Source organism: Rana temporaria, chromosome 3, assembly GCF_905171775.1.
Source record: "Rana temporaria chromosome 3, aRanTem1.1, whole genome shotgun sequence".
Lineage (NCBI taxonomy): Eukaryota > Metazoa > Chordata > Amphibia > Anura > Ranidae > Rana > Rana temporaria.
Window position 1 is genome coordinate 358,781,119 of NC_053491.1, and position 12,811 is coordinate 358,793,929.

The 12,811-nt window shown below is 46.7% G+C and overlaps 1 protein-coding gene across 2 annotated transcripts in view; it reads right to left on the bottom strand.

Moving 5' to 3' along the window:
- The window catches only part of WASHC1 (WASH complex subunit 1), a 45,873-nt gene extending 39,840 nt beyond the window's left edge, over positions 1–6,033 (bottom strand). Inside the window, exon 1 of one of the 2 annotated variants that reach the window (XM_040345246.1) lies at positions 5,926–6,033. The gene's annotated coding sequence lies outside the window, so the exon portion shown is untranslated. The remainder of the gene's footprint in view (positions 1–5,925) is intronic. The other variant, XM_040345247.1, reaches the window with a different exon arrangement.
- Between the last annotated feature and the right edge of the window lie 6,778 nt (positions 6,034–12,811).

Genomic DNA, 12,811 nt, shown 5'->3' on the forward strand with positions numbered 1-12,811 from the left:
TGTTCCAACATGACTGAGAACCAGTGCACAAAGTAAGGTCCATAAAGACATGGATGAGCGAGTTTGGGGTGGAGGAACTTGACTGGCCTGACCTCAACCTGATAGAACACCTTTGGGATGAATTAGAGCAGAGACTGTGAGCCGGGCCTTCTCATCCAAAATCAGTTTCTGACCTCACAAATGCGGCTCTGGAAGAATGGTCAAACATTCCCATAGACACACTCCTAAACCTTGTGGACAGTCTTCCCAGAAGAGTTGAAGCCGTTATAGCTGCAAAGGGTGGGCCAACTCAATATTGAACCCTAAGGCCGGGTACTCACGACCAAACATGTACGATGAAAGCGGTCCGTCGGACCGTTTTCACCGTACATGCCTGCCAGAGGGCTTCTGTACGATGGTTGTACACACCATCGTACAGAAGTCCGCGCGTAAACAATACGCGGGGCGTGTCCGCGTCGTCGCCGCGGCGATGACGCGGAGACGTGGGCGGGCCTGCCATTTAAAGGCTTCCACGCATGCGTCGAAGTCATTCGACGCATGCGAGGGACGGCGGGCGCCTGGACATGTACGGTAGGTCTGTACTGACGACCATACATGTCCGAGCGGGCAGGATTCCAGCGGACGGTTTTAAAACACGTCCACGAATATTTGCCCGCTGGGAAAAGGCCCGGCGGGCAAATGTTTGCTGGAATTCGGCCCGCTCGCGCCTACACACGACCAAACATGTATGCTGAAACTGGTCCGCGGACCAGTTTCAGCATACATGTTTGGTCGTGTGTACGGGGCCTTAGACTAAGACTGGAATGCCATTAAAGTTCATGTGCGTGTAAAGGCTGGCGTACCAATACTTTTGACAATATAGTGTATATTTTAATGAAAGTTTTGGTCACAGAAGTTCAGCTTTAGTCTTTTATGGGACAATGACCTGGAACAAGTAACTGAGATTTGACTTTATTGGATTGATTCTGAATGAATTGTGATCAGACAGCCAGGCATTTAGCATTTTTATAGCATCTTACAAAGTTCTCTTTGTACAGGTTCGGGTTAAGTAACACGTCTTCAAAGCTCGGCGACACAGGAGTAGAGGACTTGCAGCAACCTCCACGTGCCCTATAAATAGGTGCAATCACCATATGAGATGGCAGTAATTATATGTAATTATGAGGAGGTAATCAGTGCTGCAGAACTGCTCTTAATTAGAAGAACTGATTATTGGGAGGAAAAGTGGGGGAGATGGGTAGTGTAAACATAAAAGGAGAAGACGCAATATATCCCGGGGGGGGGGGGGGGGTTAATCAGAGGGTCCCATAGTCAAAATCTCTCTAACCTCTTCCTATACAGACAGAAAGAGTTGGGTCCATTCATACCTGTTGTGTTAGGACTGTGCTGGACACCCTTGCCCAGCACACTTCTAACACAAAACAAGGCAAAAAGCCTTTTTCCCTTTCAGGCCAGTTCACAACACCATGCTGCAGTGTAAAATTAAATAAAGTATGGCAGGCAGAACTTTTCTAAGCGCATCAGTTCGCCGCATTATACCCCACTGCGGCCAGTAGAACTAAGGCTGGCGTCATTTCAATGTGACTTTTAACACTGGGGCGGTGCCCTTGCGGGACGTTCTGAAAAGTCCTGCCAACAGCATCTTAGGGGCGGTTTAGGATCTCTGTATACAGCGCTCCCAAAACGCCCTGCCCATTGAAATTAATGGGCAGCACTTTCAAAGCACCTGAAAAGCGATTCGGACGCAATGGCACCCTGGTGCTTTTAACTCTTTCTTTGGCCGCTAGCGGGGGTTAGCGCTAACGCCCGGTGGCCCCAGTGTGAGGGTAGCCCCAGTGTGGCTGCTGGTGTGAACAAGCCCTTAAAGGGGTATTCCAGCCTTTAAGTTTATTAAAAGTCAGCAGCTACAAAAAGTGTAGCTGTTGGCTTTTAATAAACAAACACTTACCTGCTCCACGGCTCCAGCGACGCGTCGGCCGGGGCTCCGCTCCTCGCCCCCCCCTCGCCGGCCGGCGTCTTCATTCCTAGTGTGGGCACCCGGCAGTGACAGCTTTCGGCTTCACGGCCGGGCACCCACTGCGCATGCGTGAGCGGCACTGCGCCGTCCGATTGGACAGGCGCTCGCCTACAGGGAGGGGCTGAATAAGGCGATTAAGCTAATCGCCTTACCAGCCCCTCGGCGGAAGGAGGAAGTGGGACAGGAAGTCCCCTTCTCCTGAAGCCCCCACTCCCCCCCCAAAAAAAATGACATGTCAAATGTGGCATGTAATGGGGTGAGGAGTGGGTTAAGCGGAAGTTCCATTTTTAGGTGGAACTCCGCTTTAATCTGTATGTCAGGAAGATATTATATATCAGAGCTGCACAATTACTTGTTAAAAAATCGTGATCTCGATTCAACCCCCGACGATCTCCAATGCAGAGTTTGCCGATTCTTTCATATAATGTGGAGAGACTGTGGGCTAGATTCAGCAATGAATTACGCCGGCGTATCTATAGATACGCCGCGTAAATTCAAAGCTGCGCCGGCGTATCTTTCTGTATTCTGAAAGCAAGATACGCCGACATTAGCCTAAGATCCGACTGGCGTAAGTCTCTTACACCGTCGTATCTTAGGGTGCATATTTACACTGGCCGCTAGGTGGCGTTTTCGGCGTAGAATATGCAAATGACCTAGATACGCCGATTCACAAATTTACGTACGCCCGGCGCTATTTTTTTACGTCGTTTACGTTAGGCTTTTTCAGCGTAAGGTTGCTCCTGCTATTATGAGGCGTATGCAATGTTAAGTATGGACGTCGTTCCCGCGTTGAATTTTTTACGTCGTATGCGTAAGTCGTTCGCGAATAGGGCTGGATGTAATTTACGTTCACGTCGAAACTAATGACATCCTTGCGGCGTACTTTGGAGCAATGCACATTGGGAAATTCCACGGACGGCGCATGCGCCGTTCGGGAAAAACGTCAATCACGTCGGGTCACCACCCATTTACATAAAACACGCCCCCCTCATACTCATTTGAATTAGGCGTGCTTATGCCGGCCCCATTTACGCTACGCCGCCGCAACTTACGGAGCAAGTGCTTTGTGAATACTGCACTTGCCCCTGTAAGTTGCGGCAGCGTAGCGTAAATAACATACGATACGCCCGCACAATTGTACGTCCCCCTGCCTGAATCTAGCCCTGTATCTGCTCACTCAGCCCTCAAAAAAAAAATATCTGGGCAGTCTGCAAAGTTCTTAACAGGAAACATTGTAACTAACGCTTCCTTCTTAGATCAAAGGGATACACTTCTGTGTGTAAGGAACAGTCTTCCAAGTTTGTAACAACATTAAACATTGTAACTAACTTTATTCTTAGAGCAAGTCTGTGTGTAAATGTAGGAGGTTTAACCACTTAAAGTCCGAATCTTTTTCTGACACTTGTTTCTTAAAGTGGAGGTTCACCCCAAAAAAAAATTCTAAGATTACATCCAGCATACTAACGACATGTAAAGTATGCTAGTATTTTTTTTTTCTTCCGTACATACCGTGTAATTGTTATTTTCGCCCAGGCTTCCGATTACTGCGGGACTGGGCGTTCCTATTGAAAGCTTAGCTGGTGAAAATCTTCCCACGTCGCATAAAGCGCGTCACCAGTTTTCCATAAATAGCCGACCTGCGAGTCGGCGCTATATGGCGCCTGCGCATTTAGCCCTGCACAGCGGGCGCAGGCGCCATATAGCGCCGACTCGCATGTCGGCTATTTACGGAAAACTGGTGACGCCCTTTTTTTGCGACATGGAAAGATTTTCACTAGACGTCAATCAGCTAAACTTTCAATAGGAACGCCCAGTCCCGCAGTAATCAGAACCCGGAAGCCTGGGTGAAAATAACAATTACACGATATGTACGTAGAAAAAAAAAAATGCCAGCATACTTTACATGTCGTTAGTATGCTGGATGTAATCTTAGAAAAAAATTTTTGGGTGAACCACCGCTTTAAGTTAAAAAATCAATTTTTTTTTCTAGAAAATGACTTTGGAACCCCCAAACATTATAAATATTTATAGAAGAGACCCTAGGGAATAAAATGGCAATTGCTGCAATATTTTACGTCACACTGTATTTGCCCAGCGGTCTTTCAAATGTAATTTTTTTGGGGGAAAAATTACACTTCAATGAATAAAAAAAAAAAAAAGTTAAGTTAGCACAATTTTTTTTGTTTTAAATGTGAAAGATGATGTTACACCGCGAGAATCGTGAGAAAATCGTGATCTATCTTCTAAGCAAAAAAATCGTGATTTTCTTTTTAGCAAGAATCGTGCAGCTCTAAAACACATATATATATATATATATATATATATATATATATATATATATATATATTAAGGCTTATCTGTAGGAAAAATAAATATATCGCCTACACCTGTACGGTTTAGGAGATATTCACCTTGCACGCAGCCGCTGATTTCATCTGAAGATCAGAGCTCCTTGCCAGAACAAATGACCCCTGCGCATGTGCGGAAGTGACATCATCGTGGCTCTGGCCACTCATAGCATGTCAGCTCCCTCAGCGGTGACCGGGAGGCCTTTAAAGCGGAGTTCCATCCAAAAATGGAACTTCCGCTTATCCCACTCCTCACCCCCTTACATGCCACATTTGGCATGTCATTTTTTTTTGGGGGGGGGGGGGGGGAGTGGGGGCTTTAGGAGAAGGGGACTTCCTGTCCCACTTCCTCCTTCCGCCGAGGGGCTGGAAAGGCGATTAGCTTAATCGCCTTTTCACAGCCCCTCCCTGTAGGCGAGCGCCTGTCCAATCGGACGGCGCCGCTCGCGCAGTGGGTGCCCGGCTGTGAAGCCGAAAGCTGTCACTGCCGGGTGCCCACACTAGGAATGAAGACGCCGGCCGGCGAGGGGGGACGAGGAGCGGATCCCTGGCCGGCGCGTCGCTGGAGCCGTGGAGCAGGTAAGTGTCTGTTTATTAAAAGCCAGCAGCTACACTACAGCTTACACTTCACAGCCCCTCCCTGTAGGCGAGCGCCTGTCCAATCGGACGGCGCCGCTCGCGCATGCGCATTGGGTGCCCGGCCGTGAAGACGAAAGCTGTCACGGCCGGGTGCCCACAGTGACAATGAAGACGCCGGCCGGGGAGGGGGGGAGAGGAGCGGAGCCCTGGCTGGAACTCCCCTTTAATGAAACAACCACAGAGTCATATCAAAATTTGTCATGCAGACAAGAACAGGTGCATAGCTCCAAACACACGGGATCTGCATTAGGATCCTTGCAGACACTCCTACCCATATATCAAATTTTCAAATGCGTCTGTGTAGCCGCTGTGCCTGAATCCATGTCTACGGGCAACTCCGAGGTGGATGAAGAACGAGCCCTAATGTCGTGTACTGGTGTGAGCTAAAACAATATATATAAAAAAAAAAAAAGGCTATTTTTTTTTTGTCACAAATTGCACAATCCTGCCGCTGTGAATGAGCCCCAAGGGAAATTAGGTACGTGTTACCCTCAGTAGACACAATGGGGGTTATTTACAAAAGGCAAATGCACTTGAAATGCAGTCTCTGTAAATCTGGGAGTAGATCTGAAATGAGGGGAAGCTCTGCTGATTTTATTATCCAATCATGTGCAAGCTAAAATGCTGTTTTTTAATTTACCTTGCATGTCCCCCTCGGATCTACAGCGACTGCACTTTCAGTGCAATTTCAAGTGCACTTTGCACTTGTAGCACAAAGTGGATTTGCCCTTAGTAAATAAGCCCCAGTGTGGCCTCTTCAAGATTCATTCTGCTCAATGCATCATTGAAATGTGACATGCCTGATGTATTGTGTGTGCTTCTGAAAAGCAGCCAGGGGTTCCCACTATGATAACACACAACACACATATCAACACGAACATAACACTCAAATCATGAACCCACACCTCATATAAAACTCACCTTCTCCAGCTCTGCTTCCTGGCTGTCATGTGACTGTCACATGACATCCTCCTCCTCCTGCCGGGCTGTGTTCGCCTCCTCCTGGTCATGTGACATCTCTCATGTGACCCCCCCATGCTGGAGGTTTCCCCTTCCCCCTCCTGTTATGTCACACTGAGCATAGAGGAGAGATCAGCTTATGTTATGGCTGCCAGCACCGTGCAAATAGAGAAACAGAGTGTTAGGAATATATTATGTTAGATTAGGTATGTTGGTAAATACCATGTGATGATATATTGGGAGGAATAATAATAGAAATAAATGATGTGTAAACATAATTAATACATTGTAATGAGGTGTTTATTATAAATATTGTGAGGGGGCAGTCGTGGATGTTCATCGGTCAGAAAAAGAATTTATAGAACATGTAGGGTGACGACTAAAATTAGTTTCACAATTTGGCTAAAAAAAGATACATGTCCAGCAGGTCAACTAAAAGACAAAAAACAAAGCACATTAACCACTTGTGTACCAGCTTGTAATACCCCTTTATTTCAGTTTTCTGTACTGTGATAGTTTTCCTGACAACACAGAATCAAAATGAATTTTATATCAATTTTTGGAGACAGATAGAACTTTTTGTTAGTAGGATTTAAAGTGGTATTAAACCCAAAAGCAAAAATTAAACATATTGCAGCTCACCAATCATTAGATGTGGTGGCTGCATTCGTTTTTTTTTTTTTAATGCTGTTTTTTGTCTGTTTTCACCTGACAATCTGTCCAGTAACACCCTTCCTGTATTAAAGTGCCCCCATTCTGGATGAAGGAGCACAGGGGGTGGATTTGGATGGCAATAGTGTCAGTCTGTGGGGGGGGGGGGTGTTAGATGTACTGGATAAGTTAGATACACTAACAAATAGAAGATGTCCTCACCAGAGTGTCCCCATAGCTCAGATGTTCTCATCAGATTGCCCCCATAGCTCAGATGTCCTTATCAGAGTGCCCCCATAGCTCAGATGTCCTTAGAGTGCCCCCATAGCTCAGGTGTCCCCATAGCTCAGATGTTCTTATCAGAGTGTCCCCATAGCTCAGATGTCCTTATCAGAGTGCCCCCATAGCTCAGGTGTCCCCATAGCTCAGATGTTCTTATCAGAGTGTCCCCATAGCTCAGATGTTCTTATCAGAGTGCCCCCATAGCTCAGGTGTCCCCATAGCTCAGATGTTCTTATCAGAGTGCCCCCATAGCTCAGATGTCCTCATCAGAGTGCCCTCATAGCTCAGATGTCCTCATCAGCGTGTCCCCATAGCTCAGATGTCCTCATCAGAGTGTCCCCATAGCTCAGATGTCCTCATCAGAGTGCCCTCATAGCTCAGATGTCCTCATCAGCGTGTCCCCATAGCTCAGATGTCCTCATCAGAGTGTCCCCATAGCTCAGATGTCCTCATCAGCGTGTCCCCATAGCTCAGATGTCCTCATCAGAGTGTCCCCATAGCTCAGATGTCCTCATCAGAGTGTCCCCATAGCTCAGATGTCCTCATCAGATTGCCCCCATAGCTCAGATGTCCTCATCAGCGTGTCCCCATAGCTCAGATGTCCTCATCAGAGTGCCCCCATAGCTCAGATGTCCTCATCAGAGTGTCCCCATAGCTCAGATGTCCTCATCAGAGTGCCCCCATAGCTCAGATGTCCTCATCAGAGTGTCCCCATAGCTCAGATGTCCTCATCAGAGTGCCCTCATAGCTCAGATGTCCTCATCAGCGTGTCCCCATAGCTCAGATGTCCTCATCAGAGTGCCCCCATAGCTCAGATGTCCTCATCAGAGTGCCCCCATAACTCAGATGTCCTCATCAGAGTGCCCCTATAGCTCAGATGTCCTCATCAGAGTGCCCCCATAGCTCAGATGTCCTCATCAGAGTGTCCCCATAGCTCATATGTCCTCATCAGAGTGTCCCCATAGCTCATATGTCCTCATCAGAGTGTCCACATAGCTCAGATGTCCTCATCAGAGTGCCCCCATAGCTCAGATGTCCTCATCAGAGTGCCTATTTACATCAGGCTTCCCCATCAGAGTGCCACCATAGGTCAGGTTTCCCCACCAGTCTGTGGGGGGGGGGGGGGTGTTAGATGTACTGGATAAGTTAGATACACTAACAAATAGAAGATGTCCTCACCAGAGTGTCCCCATAGCTCAGATGTTCTCATCAGATTGCCCCCATAGCTCAGATGTCCTTATCAGAGTGCCCCCATAGCTCAGATGTCCTTATCAGAGTGCCCCCATAGCTCAGGTGTCCCCATAGCTCAGATGTTCTTATCAGAGTGTCCCCATAGCTCAGATGTCCTTATCAGAGTGCCCCCATAGCTCAGGTGTCCCCATAGCTCAGATGTTCTTATCAGAGTGTCCCCATAGCTCAGATGTTCTTATCAGAGTGCCCCCATAGCTCAGGTGTCCCCATAGCTCAGATGTTCTTATCAGAGTGCCCCCATAGCTCAGATGTCCTCATCAGAGTGCCCTCATAGCTCAGATGTCCTCATCAGCGTGTCCCCATAGCTCAGATGTCCTCATCAGAGTGTCCCCATAGCTCAGATGTCCTCATCAGAGTGCCCTCATAGCTCAGATGTCCTCATCAGCGTGTCCCCATAGCTCAGATGTCCTCATCAGAGTGTCCCCATAGCTCAGATGTCCTCATCAGCGTGTCCCCATAGCTCAGATGTCCTCATCAGAGTGTCCCCATAGCTCAGATGTCCTCATCAGAGTGTCCCCATAGCTCAGATGTCCTCATCAGATTGCCCCCATAGCTCAGATGTCCTCATCAGCGTGTCCCCATAGCTCAGATGTCCTCATCAGAGTGCCCCCATAGCTCAGATGTCCTCATCAGAGTGTCCCCATAGCTCAGATGTCCTCATCAGAGTGCCCCCATAGCTCAGATGTCCTCATCAGAGTGTCCCCATAGCTCAGATGTCCTCATCAGAGTGCCCTCATAGCTCAGATGTCCTCATCAGCGTGTCCCCATAGCTCAGATGTCCTCATCAGAGTGCCCCCATAGCTCAGATGTCCTCATCAGAGTGCCCCCATAACTCAGATGTCCTCATCAGAGTGCCCCTATAGCTCAGATGTCCTCATCAGAGTGCCCCCATAGCTCAGATGTCCTCATCAGAGTGTCCCCATAGCTCATATGTCCTCATCAGAGTGTCCCCATAGCTCATATGTCCTCATCAGAGTGTCCACATAGCTCAGATGTCCTCATCAGAGTGCCCCCATAGCTCAGATGTCCTCATCAGAGTGCCTATTTACATCAGGCTTCCCCATCAGAGTGCCACCATAGGTCAGGTTTCCCCATTAGAGTACTCTTACATCAGGTGTCCACATCAGAGTGCCCCCATAAGTCAGGTTTCCCCATCAGAGTACCCTTACATCAGGTGTCCCCATCAGAGTGCCACCATAGGTCAGGTTTCCCCATCAGAGTACCCTTACATCAGGCATCCCCATCAGAGTGTCCCCATAGGGCAGGTTTCCTCATCAGAGTATCCTTACATCAGGCATCGCCATCCGAGTGCCCCCATAAATCAGGTTTCCCCATTAGAGTATCCTTACATTAGGTGTCCCCATAAATCAGGTTTCCCCATTAGAGTATCCTTACATTAGGTGTCCCCATAAATCAGGTTTCCCCCATTAGAGTACCCTTACATCAGGTGTCCCCATCAAAACATACCCCAAATTTTAGGAAAAAAAATCTTCCCGTACCTTATGCTATATAACATACCAAACAAAAATGCCAAGACACTACGAACACATCAAAGTGACCCCTATGGAAAGTCGATTCCCCAATGCGATCAAGTTTTTTTTTTGGCACATTTTTTTGGAAATTAAGAAACATGCTGGTATAAGGGGGTTGAAACATGCAGATTGGTAATGGTGCATAAGCTACAGCACAACAATGTGAAGGTCACACACAGAGGGAGGAGGAGGTGAATGGTTAATGTACAGGTCATATTCAGTGGGAGGATGGGGATGGGGGTGGGTGGATGTGCAGGATAAGGGATGTGAAGGGGTCAATTAATAGGTCACATAGAGAGACAAGATGGAGATGAGATGTACGGGAGATAAGGGGGGTGAATAGAGTTAAAAAAAAAAAAAACAATGCTGAACAAATGAATTAACCCCCTCACCTTGAACATGCTGTTTTCCTTTATTCATTAAAATGGTATTAACCCCCCCCCCCCCCAAATATTTAAAATAACGCATCTTGCCTAAATGTGTTGGCTGCATTCGTTTATTTTCCTTTATGTTTACCTAGTGATCTGGGTGATACGGCTGGCGACACATTTTCTGCATTAGGGTGTCTCCATTCTGGTTAGAGAAGCAATGGAGACACATCAGCATTATAAGTCTGCATAGAGGGTAGTGTTGGATGCAGTAGTAGACCCAGGTGGACTGGACCAACAAATTAAAGTGGTTGTAAACCTCAGTCATAAAAATCAGAACTAAGCACATATATCGGTAGTGTTTACTTGTCTCTCTCCAAAGCTCTGAGTGTCGTTTCTCTCTGGTGCTCTGTTCCTCTGTTATCAGCATGAGTCACTTTTGAGAAGTTTTCAGACACAAGATACATTTGTGACGGGAAGGAGAGCTCAGCAAACAGCTTGTCTATTCAGAACACAGCTCTGTATCCTTCCTCTGTTCGTGTGCAGTGTGTGGAGGGGGGGGGGGTGTCCCTTTCCTCCAATCAGCTCTCACACACTATAACTGCAGCTCTCCACCCCTTCCTCTGGTGAAGCGGCTTGGGGGCCATTCTAGGCTAGTCAAAAATCAGGTCCCTATTGTCCTGTACTGCTAGACTTCTTCATTCTGTTTTTTTTTTTTTTGCCCCACTCTGGCTGAAGTTTGTGGAAACAAGATGGCTTGCCAGTTTTGGGCTTGTATTTCTCTCCTCCAACACTTCTGAGAGATATAAACATATAACCTCAACTCAGGGTGGCCTTCTATATCCCTTGTGCTTTGGACATATGGAATATCTCCATTGCATTACCGCCTTCTCCCTTGGGGACCTCCAGCATATTTAGATGCCTGTCTTGATTTTAATATAGACCCCTCAATATGTTATCGGATGTCATCCCCCTGAGGAAGGCTTAACCAGTCGAAACGCATCGGGGCTTTGAACCCATGCATCCGGGATCATCGCTTTTCACTATGTCAATTTTCAGTACTCAAGTGATAGGCTTTAGACTTTTTATATGTGTTTGGTATTTTGTGAAGTGTCTCCCTGTTTACAAGGGGTTATTTTGATGTTACTCCAACAAACATTGTATTTTATTCTAACGTCACATCATATACTACATATACTTTCTATGTCTTTTGGGTGTCGCAAAGTCCCCTCCCCCCCCCCCTTTGTGGTTTCACTAACAGTTGAAGAAGGATTTTTATCACAAATCTGTACTTTTGAATAGCAGTAGAGAAGAAAAGACTGCAGATAAACAAGTAAAACGTATGTAAGATGATTTTTTTCATCTCTGTGTATCACCTGAGGCCAGTCACTTCACTGAGGGTTTACAATCACTTTAAAACCAAACTCTAGGTAACAATTTTTAAAGCAAAACTAAACCTTTCCATTCTTTACAGCTAAGGAAGCTGCCATTTTAGCCTCTGTTTGATCTGCAGTTGCCATGGTGCTGCACATGTGATCAGTTATGACACTAGCCTTTTGATGGCTTGACGTTCAGTAGAGAGCACAAGCAACTGTCATGCCTCATACACACGCTCTGGATTTCCAGTGGGAAAAAGTCCGTCTGGATACCCGACGGGAAAAAAGAGAGCTGGTTCTTTTTTTTGCAGGATTTTGGCAGTTTTCCCGTCGGATAAAGTTCAAGGGAGCATACACACGTCCGGGATTCCCGGCAAAAAGCTCTCCTCGCAGTTTTCCCATCGGAAAACCCGGTCGTGTGTACGAGGCATGACAGTTATCAATAATGGCATGCCTTGACTATAACTTTTTAGGGAAAGAGGTAAAGCGAAACGAAATTCTGCCATTCTTACCTTTGCATCAACAGACTGATACTCGTGAGGTCCCTCGCTGGCATCGTCACCCTGGATTCTTCCAAAAGCCTGTCTTCCACCATCTTGATTGGACAGCACAGGATAACATTACTCCTACTCGAGTGCAGGAGTGCATTCATCCCGACACACAAGCATTGTGCCCGAATGTGAGGAATACACCGTTATGTATACATTCTACAGAAGACTAAACAGGCAGGTAGATATATTTTATCGAATGTCTCTTATGTAATAAAGAGCCTGCCTGCTCACAGCTTTTTAATATCAGAATTTTGGGCCAGATCCACAAACAGCGGCGCAAATTAAGTTACTCAAAACTTATGTCATTTAAGTTACGGCGCCCTAATTTTGTGTCATAAGTGCCGTATCCACAGCGCATTTGCGTCCAAAATTGCGCAAGTGTAACTTAAATTCCGAGACGTAAGGCGGGGTTATTGCAAGTGGGAAAGAAGTAGGTGTGCTTCATTGTAATGAGCCGTGACCCCATGCAAATGAAGGGCCGGCCGTACTGCGCATGCACGCACGAATCTGCTCCTCACTGGGCATGTGCAGAACTTGGCTCGGCGCAATCAGTGAGATAGGTAAAAGGCCAAGCGTACTTAGTTTAAGGATCGCCCTGTGTATAAATAGCCCCAGACAAACACACTTCCCTTGCAAAAGTATATCCCTGTGTTACCCTTCCTAGAGCAAGTTGCTTCTGCTCTGTCGTTTGTTGGTGTGTGTTGGTGAGTTGTGTGTGAGATAAAAGTTTTGGAGGAGTAGTAGAGTGTAGTTGGTGTTTTTTTTTCCTAAGTGTATTTTCTGTTTGTTTTTTTTCTGAGTGTATTTTCTGTAATTTTTTTTTCTGAGTGTATTTT